The 18,412-nt window shown below is 36.3% G+C and overlaps 1 protein-coding gene across 5 annotated transcripts in view; it reads right to left on the reverse strand.

The window, feature by feature from the left end:
* Positions 1-18,412, reverse strand: part of LOC119829011 (calcium uptake protein 3, mitochondrial) — a 78,714-nt gene that overhangs the window by 10,902 nt on the left and 49,400 nt on the right. Inside the window, exon 1 of one of the 5 annotated variants that reach the window (XM_038351366.1) lies at positions 12,640-12,659. The exons of the other annotated variants lie outside the window; for them this stretch is intronic. The gene's annotated coding sequence lies outside the window, so the exon portion shown is untranslated. Of the gene's footprint in view, positions 1-12,639; positions 12,660-18,412 lie in introns of those variants that run through there. 5 annotated transcript variants of the gene reach the window in all.

The following is an 18,412-nucleotide window of genomic DNA, read 5'->3' on the forward strand; positions in this document are numbered from 1 at the left end:
ACGTACGGTATTCAGCACATGACTCTCGAAATGAAGTCGGTTATCAAACATTAGTCCTAGATTTTTTTCCTCATCCACTTCAGCGATCGGAAAATAAATGTTTCTTTATTTCTTTCTAAATTTGATATCATCATCATCATCATCATCTATGGGACTAAGAATAACGAGCTGGTGTCAAGAGTAAATTAAATCAGCATTATTTAATTTATCACCTCATAATACACCACATTACCAGCTCTAACACCGGCTCGTAATTCTTATTCCCCTAGACTCTTTATGGGTCCAAGCAGTATTTATCCATAATAATTAATGGTTAGACATTACACCTAATCAGTGAGATTCATACAATAGGGACAAAGGACAAAAAGCGATTCCCGGTAATAATTAGAATCTGTTCCCTCGCCCCAAATGACTTGGGAACACAACAAGGCTATAGCCGATCGTGTATCCACTCGCAGTCTAATTAATAACACGTTCTAACCCGGAAGGCGTCTCGACTTGTAATTACAATATCCACAGCTAATCTATATACGGCTAAGCTATTGATTAAAATTAAACATCCCATAGTCCGAGATCCGTGTGAGAAATATTGCGTTGCATTATAATTCGATGTTGCTGGTGTGGTGGTTAGGTATGGCTGAAGCGTATGTATTTAATAACCTTATACCAACAGCAGTTACCTCACGTTGTTGATTTCATATAAATATACAAATTCAGTGGGCGGTCCATTCAAAAACAATAATGATCCAAAAACGTTAAATCATTTAAGATAGAATTACTTCCATATATTTATTTTTATATTACGTATATGGAATGAAAAATAAATAGGATACTTGTAAATGATTCTGTTTGTCATACGCGAAATAATATAAAAGTCAGTCAAGTGCGAGTCGGACTCACGACACTAGACACCTCCGTAGAAATATATTACAGAGCGACTGAGATACGGTCCACGAGATACAGTCCGGTGTCAGACAGACAAACGGAAACCGACATTTTAATCGAGTTCAAATTTACCCTTTGGGTACCGAACCCTATAAATGATGCACCAGATTTGTGTTTAACCATTATACACACTTGGCCATTTAACAAACATAAGACATTGGGATTAAGACATATCACATAAACAAATAAAGACCTTGCGAGTTCCTGCACTATGATTATCGAACGTTATGTTTTGTTATACGTGATATGTTAATTAGCGGTGTCAGAAATAGCGACCAGGATTCGACCTGACCCGTTGCTCGATCTGGGTGATTTTTAAACATTTCTTATGAAATACTGCAATACTGACAAGGGTGAAACAAACGATTAGCAAGAAATTTATGAAGACGATTAATTCCATAGGATTAGAACTGTACTACTGTACGGATATATTTTAGTGTGCGATTTTTTTATATTTTCTATTAAATAGACATTCTCGTCTAAAGTGAAGCAAGTCGACAATATTTAGGCAAGTTCGGTAAACATTTTGAAAGAACTTTATCGAGGATTTAAATGAAAACCACTTGGATATTAAAGACTTTTTAATGGTTTTTAAACGCGATTTTTTCATCATTATATTATTTTACCTGACTAATGTAATACTTTAATGTAGTATTCGTTAAAAAGTATAGGAAAATCCTACTAATATTATAAATGCGAGAGTTTGTAAGGATGTGTGTGTGTGTTTGTTGCTCTTTCACGCAAAAACTACTGAACCGATTGCAATGAAATTTGGTACGTAGACAGCTGGACTAGTACTAGAATAACATATAGACAACTTTTTATCCCGATTTTCCTACGGGATACGGACTTACGCGGGTGAAATTGCGTGGCACAGCTAGCGTGCAATACTCGCGAAAAATCAAACACAGGAAAATACTATGAAAACCATATGCCTTCCTTCAAACTGTAATATCGCTAAGTTTTAAACGATTTATAACAGCGTACATTTAGTGTTTGTGAAAAGACAATCGATGCAAATAGATACCGCCCTCGCTTCCACTAACTAATTCTACTTCCGATATTATTTCGGGGACGGTATGCGGAAAACATTTCACGTGTCGCTTTTCTTTTGTAAACCGAATCCCGTGTGCAGTGGACACTTTCTATCATCTTTTCAATCGACATCATAAAAAGGAGGAGGTTATCAATTCGACTTAATTTTTTTGGCTGTTTATGTATGTCTATACATTTGTGTTTTTGTATGTAACCGACTCCTATAAACTAGATTTTCACCCACTTCAAACGGATAGGTTTAGTTAAAACGCTGTACACATATCAAAGGTCGGTGAGAATGCTCTAGTCCTGTAATGCGTCGATCATTATTTAGATGCGATGGAAATTTAACTATATAAAGGCAAATAGATGTAACGATAAATATGTTTTATTGCTCATATAAGTAATATTATGATAATGGGCGAAAGATTTTATGTCATATCACTTAATAGTTTAATATTCAACTCTTCCACAACAAGAATAATTAGACGATTTTCAAACGATTAGTTAAAATTAATATGTAGCAATCTATTTTAACAGGATTAAAATGAAATTTACATAAGTAACTTTTGAAATAGTTACCATCTTTTCCACGGCATATCCATGAAATAATAGACAGCCCCTATATATATCCTATTCTTTCTCAAGTTCCAAACTATATCAGTGATAAATTACATCCAAATCGGTTCAGTGTTTCATGTGTCAAGAAGAGATAGACATAATTACTTTCACAATTATAATATTAGTAGGGAGTAGGGATATAACTTCTAACATCACACCCCAAAGACCAACCGTTTATCATAGAAAGATAAACCTTACCATAAACAACACACACATACACAAATTGCTAACATTACAAGCAATATATTGTAATATCATTACATTACAATTTATCAAGTACGCGAAACATAATTACCTTACAACGCAAAACGTACACCAACATAGCAAATAACTTCACCAATTTGCAGATAGCATCGCTCGATCAATCTAGAAAGACGTTAAAATCTACCCGCTACCGTAAATCACAGTGGAACACCGTTTAAACGGTGTACAGTTACAGACATACAGATAAATAACATCCCTGGGGGATGGCGATAAATTAAAGGCGGAAAAAAAATAAATCTCTTTAATTAGTTTCGCTTGACACCAACCTACGACTATTAGCGTTTGAGATGAATCGTTTATATAACAATAAGTATAATTAAATACAATTAAATTACTGTTTTTAATACTTAAGTTTGCCAGACGTGAATATGTTATTCTTTTACGTTAATACTATTAAACGAATTTAATTTTATGTCGTATCACTATCCACACTTCGTATTATATGTATCGTATTGTCAAATTCTCGATTCGATAAGATTTTACGTTCCCGTTCCTTTTCGCGAGCGAGAAGAAAAAGAGAGATAGGAGATGTGGGGTCTGGGTTTCTCACCACATATCGAAAATATATCGACATCGAAGCAAGGATCCCGCTATTCCACGATAACACGTTAACCACTGTACCAAAGAGGCGGACATTAAATGTGAGCCATATGTACTTATCTTGTTAAGCCCTAATGTGGGAGTCGAGCACGCTTCGCCACGAATTGGGCCAGCTCACACCGGGGAAGTACCACACCCACACAGAAGACCGGCGTGAAACAGTAGCTACGTGCTACTGTGTTTTGTACGGTGAATGCGGGAGCCGGCGGCTCGTTTTCTTTTCGTCGCCCTTCGCAATCCATTCCTTCTTTACAGTCGACAATCCTATCCTTATTCCTTATCCCTTAAGAGCTGGCAGCGTGTTCGCAGGGGCAACCTTTGGGAATGTTCATCAAGCTGTAACCAGCTCAAATTACATAAAAAAAGAGGAAATATTTGTGTTTCTAACGTTTCACACGAAATCTACTGAAGCGAATTGAAAAATTCATTCACAACATGAAAGCTGCATCTTCACTGAGTGACATAGGCTATATATAGGAATCACGGGTGAACAGCTACTCCGCCATCTAAAATTACTTTCACAAAGGTCACTTACGACGTTGCAAATTAAACGATTTTCCCACATTCGTGACTTATGGTAATGCTATATCGAGGGTCGTTCATTAGAATCCCCTGACGTTTATTCACCTGTTTATTGCTACCGGTATTCATAATTATTGATTTATCAAATAATCAAGAAACTCATTAAATATTTCTCTATAGGATAGGCATATACTACTTGGATTTCTCTGAGCGTCATATTGACTCACATAGCCCTCATATTTTAAACACTACCTCAATAATAAATAATCCTTGCCATGTGTAGGAAGTTTGAATGAAATCTATCTGTTTAAAGTCGGTTAAAATCAAGTGTAAAGGAGTCGGTTATACACAAACATTTTAGTCACAAACATGCTGTTGAAGCTATTAAAAGCGTGTTACGAAAGAGCGATTTTTCAAAAACACAAACCTCCTTCAGTCGCAGATGGGTTAAAAAATTAAAATATATATTTCCTTCCTTTTCCTAGCCCTTCCCAGTCCATTCCTTCTTTCCAGTAATCAATCCTTTCCTTATCCCTTATCCCTTAAAAGCGGGCAGCGCATTTTCAGAGGTCTAAGTTTCTGCGAATATTCATAGGCGGTGGTGATCGTTTACCATTAGGCGAACCACCAGCTCAGTTGCCCGCTATGATATAAAGAAAATATATATATATATATATATATATATATCTAAGAACAAATACACAACCAAGCAAGCTAACATAGTTTCTCATATCCGACATTTGCGCGCTGAACACACATGATTGATCCCCAATATGAAACATTTTGACGTTCGATTAAAACAGCAAAGCGAGGCTTTACCGATGCCGATAATAAAACCAAAATGACATAGACACATCCTTGAACAATTTAGTGAAAGTGGTACAAATTGACCTCCGAAGCTACGAGACCATCTGGAAAAAATAGCATCCACCAAGTGTTTTTGGATCAATTATCGTTTATATAAAAGGAGGCGCAAGTCTCGGGTGAGTAAATTATAAAATTAAATTGTAACAACTTACTGTATTAATAATCCGTCCTTCCTACTAATATTATAAATGCGAAAGTTTGTAAGGAAGTGCGTGTGTTTGTTGCTCTTTCACGCAAAGACTACTAAACCGATTGCAATGAAATATGGTACGTAGACAGCTGGACAACTGGAATAACATATAGGCAACTTTTTATCCCGATATTCCTACGGGATACGGACTTACGCGGGTGAAACCGCGGGGCGCAACTAGTATATACTAATGCTAAGCGGCACGCCGGGTATTCATTTATCGTCGTTGAAGTAATATAAAGTATCATATCTTTTAATGTGGATCAAACAGCACATGGTGTGCAAATTCGGGTGAGTAGTTTAGGAGTCCATCGCGGACAAACAACGTGACCCAATAGGTAACGCTTGTGAATTTGTACGTTAGCGACATTGTAGGAGATACTCATTGGATCTATCGAACTGATTTTTACAACCATTTTACAGGTAAATGGCCACGTTATGCCTTATGCTAAATTTCATTTCGATTTCGTCAATCATCCATTGTAAGACTTCACATAATATACAAAATGTTCATTTATAAATACCTTCAGATTTCACAAAGAAAGCTCCAGTTGCAAAAAGAAAAAACTCACAGATACACACATTTCTGCATTATCATCAAAGCAAACACCGCAATTAACTCAAAGCGAGTTAATTATCTATCACTTTAAAAAAATATTAACCGGCAATTATATTTAATTCGAATCTAAAGCCATTAAGCTGCATTAATATTACGAAATCCCACCAGACGTTAGCCTTAAATCAATCCCAGTGTCCACCATTAAGAATGCACTTAAACGTGATATCCCTTATTTAATTTATCGTGTATTACTTACTGATGCATGTTAATACGAGACGCCGTACATTATCCCGCTAACGTCACCCGTGTTACTACACGTAATGAGGTATTTGAATGTAGATTTCTATCATTTACACGTTGGTGGCATCGTTTGTTTCCTACATCGCGCTATTAAAGTTTTTTTTCTGATGCATATATATTAATGTCTTCATAAAATATATACTGTCAATGTATGTGCACATGTTAACAGAAGGTGAATGGTTCATCACTCATCCGATACAACATAATTTATAAAGATATATAAAGTTGAACTTAGACCTTCGAGACAAGTTAACAACTAGACCAAAGTATCCACTAAACTCTGACCATTCATTATATTGGTGACTAAGCGTCCAGGAGTTCGATCCCTCATCCCTGCTCCAACCTAACAGTCACTCCATACAAAAGGACCGTCACCAATACATCAAAATTACCCCTACCATACGTCACGGCCCCACAATGGGGGCTTGCGTCTCAATTTATAGCCTGCCCCACACGCGCTCCGATTACAAACAAAGTTAAAACTGTGATGTACACCGCACGATCCGGCAACACAACTGTTTATGCGACACTCGAATGCGTTTTGTTTTCCGTATCGATTACGGGTTTGGCGAATTCGACTATTCTTACCTTGTCTTTTATGATTGAATTTATTATGAAGCAAAGTTCTATACGCAAAAGTAGACATAATTTTGACGCATTGTTGCCAAAAATTTGTTTCTTTTAAAGATTAGTTTCTTCAAAAGATCATTTTCACAACAAAGGTTACCCAAGTCCCAGGGAAGTACACCTTCAGATTCTAAAATTATAACAAATGACAATTTTCTATTACACAATAAAAGAATCACGCCAATCGGTTGAAAACCCACGGAGTTATCGAATAAAAAAACGAAAAAAAAAATCAGTCAACCAACACGAATCGTTTGTCAAAAAGCTTACGATACGCGGCTTCTATATCTCTTATATCTTCTATAATTTGGTTGTACAAACTTACAGAGAATTAAAAGGCGTCTGTTACTTTCCCCACACTGGAAATAGTACTGCTTCAAGACGTCACGGTAAACCCTAAACAAAATATATCCAATTCAAAATTGAATGCAATACGCAATATACGCAGGAATAATAACGTTAGCACATAGCAGCGCTGTTGAAAAAGTATTCTTCTGTCATGAAACGCAACACCTAACAGCATTGGAACTGGATAATTCTGAAGACAGCCCTTCCCTGAACCGAATGTATCAAATCGAAGTTATTATAAAATTGCGCCCTTTTGTAATTATAAATTGCGCCCCTCGCCTCTTGCCTATATGTTATTCCAGTTGTCCAGTTGTCTACGTACCAAATTTCATTGCAATCGGTTCCGTAGTTTTTGCGTGAAAGAGCAACAAACACACACACATCCTTAGAAACTTTCGCATTCATAATATTAGTATTAGTATAATATAATTGTATAAAGTATAATTATGAATCATTTCAATGTCATAACTAAAAATTAAGTTTTCACAACATTGTATTAGTCCTTATTTTTATGGTATTTTATTTTTCTACGCGCGATTTGCATCATGTTTTACAGCTATACCTACATTCAGAGAGAGATTGTAGACACTGTATATACAATAATCATTTGGTTAAATATTTATTCACCTAGAACTTTCTCAAATATATAACTTGTTAATCCTTACTGATACTATAAATACGAAGATGAATCTGTCTGTCTCATTTTCACGCTTATAGCACCGAACCGATTAGGATGAAGTTTGTTACAGTGATAGATATTTTGAGACCCGTATCCCCCTATATTGTCTTTTGTCTACGCATGCGGAACTGCGGATGGAAAGTTAGTTTGATATAATAAATATTCGGATTAAGACTGAAAATCAATTCAAACTTTATGCTAATCTATCTCTTCGGTAATGAGAGCTAAACTTTCACAGGTATTAACTAATTTCAATAAGAAGATTCAGATTATTGCTTTAACGCCGTTAATAACTCGACACCAACATATCTCGTCAAACAATATGTGACCAACCGTCATAAAGCAATTAAAAATATCAAATATACACGAATATATGAATTTGAAACGCCGCCACAGCGCGACACCACAAATCTCGGTCAGTCGGCGCCCGCGCACGCTCAATAATATATGGTTTTTGTTTTACAGGCCGCTTGTCACTCCGCCTGTACCGCGGCGTTTTGTCATTGTAATTGGTGCTTTAATTTATTGCTGTTTCTTAATATGATCCGAAAACGGGTAATGTTTGTTATTGCGTGTGAACTTAAGGTTGAGAATTATGTGTTAGAGGTGAGATTTTATCTAGAAGTTATGATAGCCCTGTTGCTAACGCAGGGTGGGTAGAGTATTCATGTAACAACTAGCTTCGCCCCGCGGTTTCACCCGCGTAAGTTCGCATCCCGTAGGAATATCGGGATAAAAAGTTGCCTATATGTTATTCCAGTTGTCCAGCTGTCTACGTACCAAATTTCATTGCAATCGGTTCAGTAGTTTTTGCGTGAAAGAGCAGCAAACACACACACATCCTTACAAACTTTCGCATTTATAATATCAGTAGGATAAAATATTGGTTGGAATGAAGATATAAAGAGATATTTATATATTATATACTATATTGATGAAATCATAAACAAACCGAAAACAAAACTTTTTTGGTAGATACGTAATCATAAATAGATCGGATCAATGCTCATTGCATTGTCAATTTTTTTTACCTTTAACAATGGAACTCGCTAATAAATTAGAAAAAATCTAATGACAAGGAATTTTATCTTATATCAGAATCTATTTAAAGATTTTGCAACCCATCCTGACATATATGAATATCGGCTCTAAATGCAAATAGCGTACATTCGTCACATACAAACAGCCCGAACATACAAGGCCTGTGTCCCAGCAGTGGTAACATTGGCTAATGATGATACACCTTTAACAATTCGTTCAAATAAATGATAGTTCTGTAGAACCAAACGCCAAAAAAAGGTGTGTGTGCGAGTCACACACGATAGAAGTGGAACTTCAGTAATTCGACAAAAGAATAAGATGAATATATATAAAATATAAAATAGTATATATATTTCTGTCTCATTCTTTGCCGGCTTCATTCTACACATTTTTGTATTTGTGTCTCTTACCTGTCGTTTCTTCCGTTGCATTAGGTTTGAAATCACAACGATTCTAAAGTAGTTTCACTACAAAAACGAGGGACGACCCTTATATCTCCAATCCTGAACCTAAAACACCGACCAATCTGAATCTTATGAAAGTTATGGTACAACAAAACGGATGTGATGACACACATTCGGCCCGACGGTACATTCGGCTCGTAAATAATCGTAATTAGATGCAAAATATATAAATAACGTCCGGAGCTGGTTCCTTATCGTACAATTGCTGGGAAATAACTGTGAGACTTAGTGCGTTGTTACGTAAGCCCTTCGGGAAAGTATCTTTTGGATGGAATCTGCGTTTTCGTAGCAGTGTAGTGACGATGACCAATTCTGTTATTGAATCTCTATTTAATAGATCCCCACTAATCCTACTAATATTATAACTGCGAAAGTTTGTAAGGATGTGTGTGTGTGTTTGTTGCTCTTTCACGCAAAAACTACTGAACCGATTGCAATGAAATTTGATACATAGATAGCTGGACAACTGGAATAACATATAGGCAACTTTTTATCCCGATATTCTTACGGGATACGGACTTACGCGGGTGAAACCGCGGAGCGCAGCTAGTATTATAAATGCGAAAGTAATTCTGTCGCTCTTCGTCTCTTCTTTACGCCTACACCACTCAATAGATTTAGATGAAATTTGGTATAGACTATAGTTTGAGACCCAAGATAAGATGGCCCGAAATTACTCGGGACTGTCCATTATTACCAGTGAAGCCGTGTCGGACAACTAACCTTCAATATGAAGTCCTAAAACGATACGTGATTGTACAATTTCTGTACAATATTCGACAATTCGCACTATAATTCAGACTACAATTTATACTCAACCATTCGAAATACTCTACATGAAAAAGCATTTACTTTTTAGGTGCATAGTCTCAAGCTGGGAAATATATAATCCTTGTTATGTAATACACCAATACAAAATTCTAAAAACTTCCTCTAATTAAGGAGAATGACTCGAATCAGTCACGTAAACGATTCATATTCGGCCTATGTAAGATCTCTTCGACTACATTGAAAATATAACCTGCTGTCGATTCGAATATTGTATAACACAAGTTAGTTTGTCAGTGAAATCGTGTTTAGATTTACAAATTTGCATGAATATAATTCACTAGCACTGTATCGCTGGTGCAAGGTGGGATTTTGTAATGCTGAATCAAATTGGAAGTGAAAGTCTGTATGGTAATATCGAAGAAGAAAATTAGTTTAATGTTTGAAAGATTTACTTATCATTTATATTTTAAGCCTCTTCAAGCAAAAACAACGTAATTCAAATAATTGAAACGTTTATTTATTCCTTGGTAATTAATATAGCAGCCTTCAAAGCTCTTCAAAATAGATAAGTCGGGGTTCGAGACCGGGCGAGCGTGCAGGAAATAAATTGATTTTTCAATTTATCTGCACACGTGGATAACATCACCACTGCTTAAAAACCGTGAAGGAAAACATCGTGAGGAAACCGGAATGTCCAAGAATCAAAAAGTTCGACGACATGTGACATCTGCCAACCCGCACTTGGCCAGTGTGGTGGATTATAGCCTGAACCCTCATAGGAGGCCTGTGTCCCAGCAGTGGTAACATATATGGGCTGATGATGATGATGGTATAACAGCCTAAAAGTTAAGATCGCGTGAAGCATTAATATAAAAAAAAAATCAAGATGCACACTCAACGTCCGTATAAAACGAGAGCAAAATTCCAAATTTAGTGTATCAAGAAATGTGTCTATAAAAACGCCACAAATTTCCAATCTAACAAATTCCAAATTCAAACGATAAACTTCTCATTAAATTCGAAGCCAATAAATCCTGCTGTCCCTAATTGCATTTCAAATAAATCATCTTCATTACGTCTGAACACGTCACCGCGTTATCTCTCACCGTTTAAGATAATGAATCAATTGATTCATCAGCTGATAAGGTGCTGTTATCACCTGCTCAATATGCATCTGCGGAACTCTGGTATATTAGGGCTATTATGGGTTGATGGGGACAGTTTATCTAATGATTGACTAGATTAGTCCTGCTACCTTGGTGATGCGTAATCTATATAAATAAATATCGCCAAATGCTAAGTGTAAAACACAACAGCTCGACCTATGCGGCTATTTTTTACGTTTTTTTAAAATGATTGGAACGATGATGCCAGAGCTGATCGCTCTCGATCGAGTATTAAAATATGGTAATGGGTATTCACGTAGCTTAAGGTAAATTGAAGGAAACAAAACAAAAATAGAAATAAATCTATCCTAACTAATATTATAAATGCGAAAGTTTGTAAGGATGTGTGTTGCTCTTTTACGCAAAAACTACGGAACCGATTGCAATGAAATTTGGTACGTAGACAGCTGGACAACTGGAATAACATAATATCGGCAACTTTTTATCCCGATATTCGTACGGGATACGGACTTACGCGGGTGAAACCGCGGGGCGCAGCTAGTTGGTTTATATAAAGAACATATTCATCTTTTACACCTACTGGTAAAAAAGGTAAACAGAAACAAGTCTTCTATATACATCGTAATTAAATAACGATAACTATTTACTTGGCATTCCATTATTTACACACTATATTATATGCGTATACTTTATAAGTGATAATTTTTACCATATTCAAATGTCATTGAAACCGGAGTTGATATGAATTAATAAAAAAAAAAATTACCACTTAAAAATTAAAATTCTTTTTATAGCTCGAACTACGTAATTAACAATTACTTAAAGCTGAAATCTTTTAACAATTGAACCAGATATACAACAAAATACGGGCACAATAGAAATCAACGACTACGTTATAATAAACTTGAGGCATAAATAGCTACATTTCATCACAGTCAAACACATTGATGAAATCCATTTTATCCTTTAGAAAGCCAAGTCAACCAGTGCTAACCAGCCGATAAGATGGAGTGCTAATCGCAACATTTGCGCCTGGAGTGGTGATAGATTGTACAGGCCACTCGGTTAATAGACGAAGTAGGCTGAGTATGCACGGATGGATTTATCATGTTGCAAACGCGAAAGTTTATAACCATTTATGGATGCGTGTTAAAACGAAGGTGGTTCTCAATACGGAAGTTGTTTTTTGGAGTTGGTTACAGGATAACTCTGTGGGTTTTTAACTGATTGGCGTGTTTCTTTTTGGCGTTTCACAGGAATCCGTTGTCATTTGGTCCCATTTTAGGATCTGGTACCTCCTCCAAGGGACGATGTTGATTTTTGTAAATATGAATTATGGTTCAACCATCTTGTTTTCCATCCACTAAATCTAAGCAAGTTAAGTAACGCGTTATTGTGACATGTTTCATTTAATTAAGTGCGAGGGGGATTCCATGTTTAATAAAGGCATACACTTTTATATTAATACACACAGTATTAAAGACTCAAACATTGATATATATTACACTAGTCACCGCCCGGCTTCATCCGCTGTACGTTATCTCTTCATAAAAACCTTCCTTGTGCTAAAAAATACAACCCAATGTGTCGAGCCGCTCTCTAGTTATACGCTTAGTAACATATTCATTTATAAGTATATCTATATAATTAACACAATTATATCATAAAAGTACACACACCTACATTCGTTTTTAATGCATTTCCTACACATGCATGGATATTAACCGCCCGATAACTAACAAGGTTCAAACTATATCATTATTATAAAACACTTAGACCAAATAAAGCGTATCAAGTACTATTTAATAATGTCTCCCACACCGTGACTAATAGCACAATCTGCGCAGCAAACCGCCCTATGATCTAACACCAACATTTACAAGGTCTCGGTTAACGCTTCAGCACCAGGCTGTGAAGTTGTGGTCACGTAAGGAGCGATTAGCGATTGCGGATTTGACAACGCTTCGCTCTCTGAAACGCGGGGTTTAATGATGTATGTATGACGTCGTATATATGCGTGAAGTTAGCTGCTTATAGACGAGCACCCAACTTCACGCGTAAGGTACGAAAGCTTGGGATTGGTCGAGTAAAAAAGTGCGGGAATTTAAAGCCTGTAGATTTTAATTTGCGTGGTTTTATTCAATCCTGTGTTTCACAGAGCCCCGTTATAGCAATTCGTTATACATACATACGCTCTTAACACTATTTAACATTCGACTGTAACATTCATTAGCGAATGTATATAATATACACTTAATAAATTGGAATTGGTCCTAAAAAATTGGTGTCCGGTATATTCGAGAAATTTAGAATTAGCACAAAAATAAGACGAGATATAATCATGTAAAATTATGGCAATACATAGAACACAACGATTTATTACAAATGCAACGTTTATTGCGTTTGCCTTTCTTAATTCATAAAATCCTAATAGAAGAAGAATAAGAAGAAGATCAGATTATTTATCTATCTACACTATATAATATCATAAAGAAACTCTTGTATTTTTGTATATTTGTAACGTATTCATGCAAAAACCGCTGAATCGATTTCAAAAATTCTTTAACTATTACAAAGCTTCAACTTCACTGAATGACATAGGCGATACATGTACCACGGGCGAAGATAGGGCGAGCAGCAGTAATCAATTGAAATATAAAAGTAATTTGTGAAATCTCACCGCTGTTCGCGCGCTCACTGCGCATGCCTCACCCGTAATGGTCACCCATTTGTTATCATAACGGCATTAAGACCCGGAGCACGGTTATTCACTGTACTTATAATTTATTTATTGCGACGTGTTTTATGACCTTAATTTGCGTAACGAGATCTTGTCAAGTGTCGATTATAGGTAGCTTAGCGTATTAAATGATTGACTGCAATTTTCTGTTTATATCCTGCATATATACACACATCGACCGCCTCCATTGTTCAGTGGTTAAAAAACTAAGGGGTCCTGGGTTCGATTCCCGTTGGTGACTAACAAAAACGGAATATTTCGTTCACATAGGACACACCTGTTTATTCGTAAAGAAAGCTGATCAGCGAATCAAATATATAATACATTTAGCCTCATACCCTACAAGGGGACAAGGGTAGTCAATCTTTTAAGATCGCAGAATCTAGCTATTTTGACGTGTGCTCACCGATAATGCTAAAGGCTATTCATTCGCACCTATCTGGGTCACGATCTCCTGATTCAAGCACATTTCGTTATCGCGCTTCGTGCGTTGAGTTGGTGGTCTCAGGTTCAAGTTCAGGGATGGAATAAAGATTTCCGGGAACGTTTCTGCACTTTAAATAATCACTAGTTTACAAACCTCTAGTTAATCTTTTGGACAATGTGATAATAGTACAACCCCTATTTTCATTACATATTATAAAACAAAGTCACTTTCCGCCGCCTGTGTGTGTCTGTATACTTAGACCTTATGAATTATGCAACAGATTTTGCTGAGTTTTTATAGATAGTGATTCAAGATAAATGTTTATAGTTATAATAACATCCACTAAATAGTGGAGAAATACTGTTAATTTTGAATGAACGAAACCGCGGGCAAACGCTAATGTTTTTTATAGGTTGTTTTATAGCATGGGACTTTGAGGTTTATTACAACCGCAAAGATTAAAGCTCTGTTGTAATAAACAATGCATATTACCGGTAATCTTAACTTGTCAGCAGTTCTATCAATAATAGCTTATGCACTTGTCATTGTGGCCATATTGAAGATGTCCCTTAAACTATATAACTGCAAAGGGACCCAAAGAAACGCCATGCTCATACTGAATGGCATACATACGAGTATATCGTTGCGTTGTTATAATAAGTACTAACTCAAAGGTACACCGTAATTTAAAACTACGACAGCGATAAACAATACGCAACCTGTTTTTTTTTCTTTATTGTTCAAGGGGCTTTGTCGCTTAGCGACCACGTCGTCCCGTAAGTACTAATACCGATTTTAACATAACACTTATCATTGTAAGCCAATATCGGTAAGTCTGACCAGCACCCGCACCTCTGCCGACGAGGTACAGGCGAGAATGCTGTTCAGCCAACCGACATCCTACTTCCTACTATCCTACTAATATTATAAATGGGAAAGTTTCTAAGGATGTGTGTGCTTTTTTTGCTCTTTCACGCAAAAACTACTGAACCGATTGCAATTAAATTTGGTACGTAGACAGCTGGACAACTGGAATAACATATAGGCAACTTTTTATCCCGATATTCCTACGGGATACGCGAGTGAAACCGCGGGGCGCAGCTAGTTGTTAATAAACCTAAAGTCCTGTACTCTAAATTGTGCGTTTCGAACACATTCAATACGGAACCTTTAACATAGAAAGAGATAGCGACTTAATCAAACTGCTACAACAACTTGCCTTAGTTAGTCCTCAGCAATATAGCTATCCCTTTTCATTTCTAATATCATAGGCAATGACCATATATTTGGCACCTACACTTTTGGTGTATGGAATAATGAAAGTTCAAAGCGTACTAATTGAGTCACGTTGGCATGTTCCCAGTGTCACAGACCTTTGATGTGGATAGGCTTTGGCAAGCATCCTCGTATTTGTTACAAAGATCTTAGGCCGTTCTGGAAACCGCCAGGTTCGGGCGTACTGAACGTTATGCAAAATAGGCACAAAGTTAGCAATGAGATAAACATATGCTACAGCATTGGATACTCTCATATACGCTGTTTATACAATTGTGATACTTTAGGGGTAGTTATTTATTAAATGCATAGAAAAATAAGATTGCACTATCTTATTTAACTTATCTATAATTACTAGAGATATCTCGATGGATTCAATTTTAACGCTTATGATTTTTACCCATAAATAATTATATTCCTGATTCTCAACCCAAACATTACTATGAGAATATAAGGAATTAACGTTAAGCCAGAATCCCAAAATATTGATCTTCATTGTTTTTTTTTTTCTCATTTCTATGTAGACCGTACACCATCTAGTTCATATATTCTCTACGATAATATTGTACAAGTGGTTAATGGTCGGTCACTGGATAGCTGCCAACCAATATTGCACTGGGATTGGGACAAATCGGTGGTGCGAACGTTCCAAATTCACCAGCGGGTCAGCAAGGCAAGGCTTACACCACATTTCAGTTTATTATTTATTTATTTAACGCTTCAGCACAACTACATAACTACCGCGCTAAGGTCACAGCGTTGGTTGAGTCTTCTCCAATTCTTTGATGATTCTAATCTTAGCACGCAGGAATTATGTAGCGATCAACATCGTTCTCAAAAGAACACTGCGGTTGCGTACCTAACTAAAGCATTTCCATAGAACCGTCTCACGCTTATCAAATCCTTATTCGGTACTGGACAAAGTTCAAACACCTCTCGAAGTCAAATTCGAAGGTAATAGCTATAAACAGTGATTTCCCATCGATTTCCCGCAACTTGCTCGAGACGGACGATTGAATGGCATCGCTGTGACCACCGGGTGTTAGTAACTTAGTTACGTGTTTCTGCTATCGTTATTGTAGGTTTCTTATACGTCTTGCGATTGTCACGATAGTTCTGTAAATAATTCTCCATTACAATGCCGTCAACTTATCTCTGAAATTAAAGGTGTCGTCAATGTGGCTTAAGGGTAGCCTTTAGAATAATATTTCAGGTATCACTTTCGGCACATTTAATAATTAAAATGTTGAAAGACAGCAATAAAACACACAGATGAACAATTCAATATCTTTAACTCAATTTTCGTCATGTTAAAGATAAGTTGGTACTGGCAGTGTAAGTAGTTATAAGAACTTCTTGATTTGTTATTGTCAATATCAACTTGAAAGAGAAACTCACTTCGTCACGGCCTTTATCTCATCGACTCACATACGTGCACTTTTAGTATCTTAACTAATGAGCATAATAAACCTTGTTCTTGTTACTAAAGCATTATTAGCTTGAGTCTCTACCTGCTGCCCAATCCTCTTTACATTCTTAAAAATTGTACCATTACCTTTAGACCATCCTGAAGTAAACCTCCCGTTTGCGTTGCGATTCGTATACTTCCTCTTTACTGGTGCATCGTTAGCCTAAAACTCAGTTGTGTATAGACAGCCTTACACTCGTTATTTGAGTAACTATTACATAAAATCTCTTTATTGTCTCGCGTGTCTCTCTTTACGTGTATCACTCGGTTACTACCCCTACCGTCTTACCTCGTGTATAATCACCCTAACACTCGTTACCTGTGTAACTGTATCATTCCCGTTAAATAACCTGCCTTTAACCACTTTGTTGTCTCTAGTATTGTCTCGGTTTATTAGTGTAGTGTGTAACCTTACGTTTCCTACTTTCGTACCTCGTGTGCAGGGCAGCCTAACACTCGTTACTTGTGCAACGGTAGCTTTCCCCGTAGTGGAAGCGACAATCATTGATTATGGGGTGTGATGCCGCGATAACGACGATTTAACGCTTCGGCGTTTTCCTTTTTGGTCACGCCTTTACCTACTTTTCAACTACCGTTTACGATTTTTGTTACTACTATATTATAACTAGCTGCGCCCCGCGGTTTCACCCGCGTAAGTCCGTATCCCGTAGAAATATCGGGATAAAAAGTTGCCTATATGTTATTCCAGTTGTCCAGCTGTCTACGTACCAAATTTCATGGAAATCGGTTCCGTAGTTTTTGCGTGAAAGAGCAACACACATCCTTACAAACTTTCGCATTTATAATATTAGTAGGATAGGATAGGATCTTGTGTTTAATTTTACGCGAGAAAATCCGCTAAAAAGTCTTTAATTTTTAAATATATCTATTAAGTTTTTTAATACCCCTTGCGTCGCCACTGGAATCCTTAGTCATAAGTGGGGCATTGAAAAACAGCGCTGTCAATGTCCTTAACATTGCGGCATAGGCTTTTCGTCAGGGTCGCTATGACGCACTTCTCATAACTGTTGCTTTTTATTGTTTTCGTTGTTGTCCCTGTTTTTATTTGTTTTGTGCTTTTTTCATTGTTGTATAATTTTATATTTGTTTACGCATCTATTTGTTGATTTTTATTTGTACAATTTGTTACATTAGTGTGTTGAGCTGTCTCTGATAAATAAATCTTTCTTTCTAAATAAACAAATAAATTATTAATGAAAGTACAAATCACACTATATGTGTGAATATAATCGTTATATGGGATTTAAGTTTTTAAAATGATTTAATTCTTGATAAATCAATAGAACTTGTAATATTACACCATTCGATATTGTCCCTTATATGGATAAAGATTGGGCTGAGGCACTTTCTTCTCCTATTAGTTTTAATCATTTTGTTCATTTATTATCTTAGTTTTATAATTAGTGTAAGTTATCGTATTTTTTAGTTTTAAATTTGTTCTTTTTATCTTTTTAATATAAGACGAGATTGGAGGTTGCTCATTGAAACATAACTTAAACATTTTCTTCAAAAAAGATCACC

The sequence above is a fragment of the Zerene cesonia genome, chromosome 9 (assembly GCF_012273895.1).
Source record: "Zerene cesonia ecotype Mississippi chromosome 9, Zerene_cesonia_1.1, whole genome shotgun sequence".
NCBI lineage: Eukaryota > Metazoa > Arthropoda > Insecta > Lepidoptera > Pieridae > Zerene > Zerene cesonia.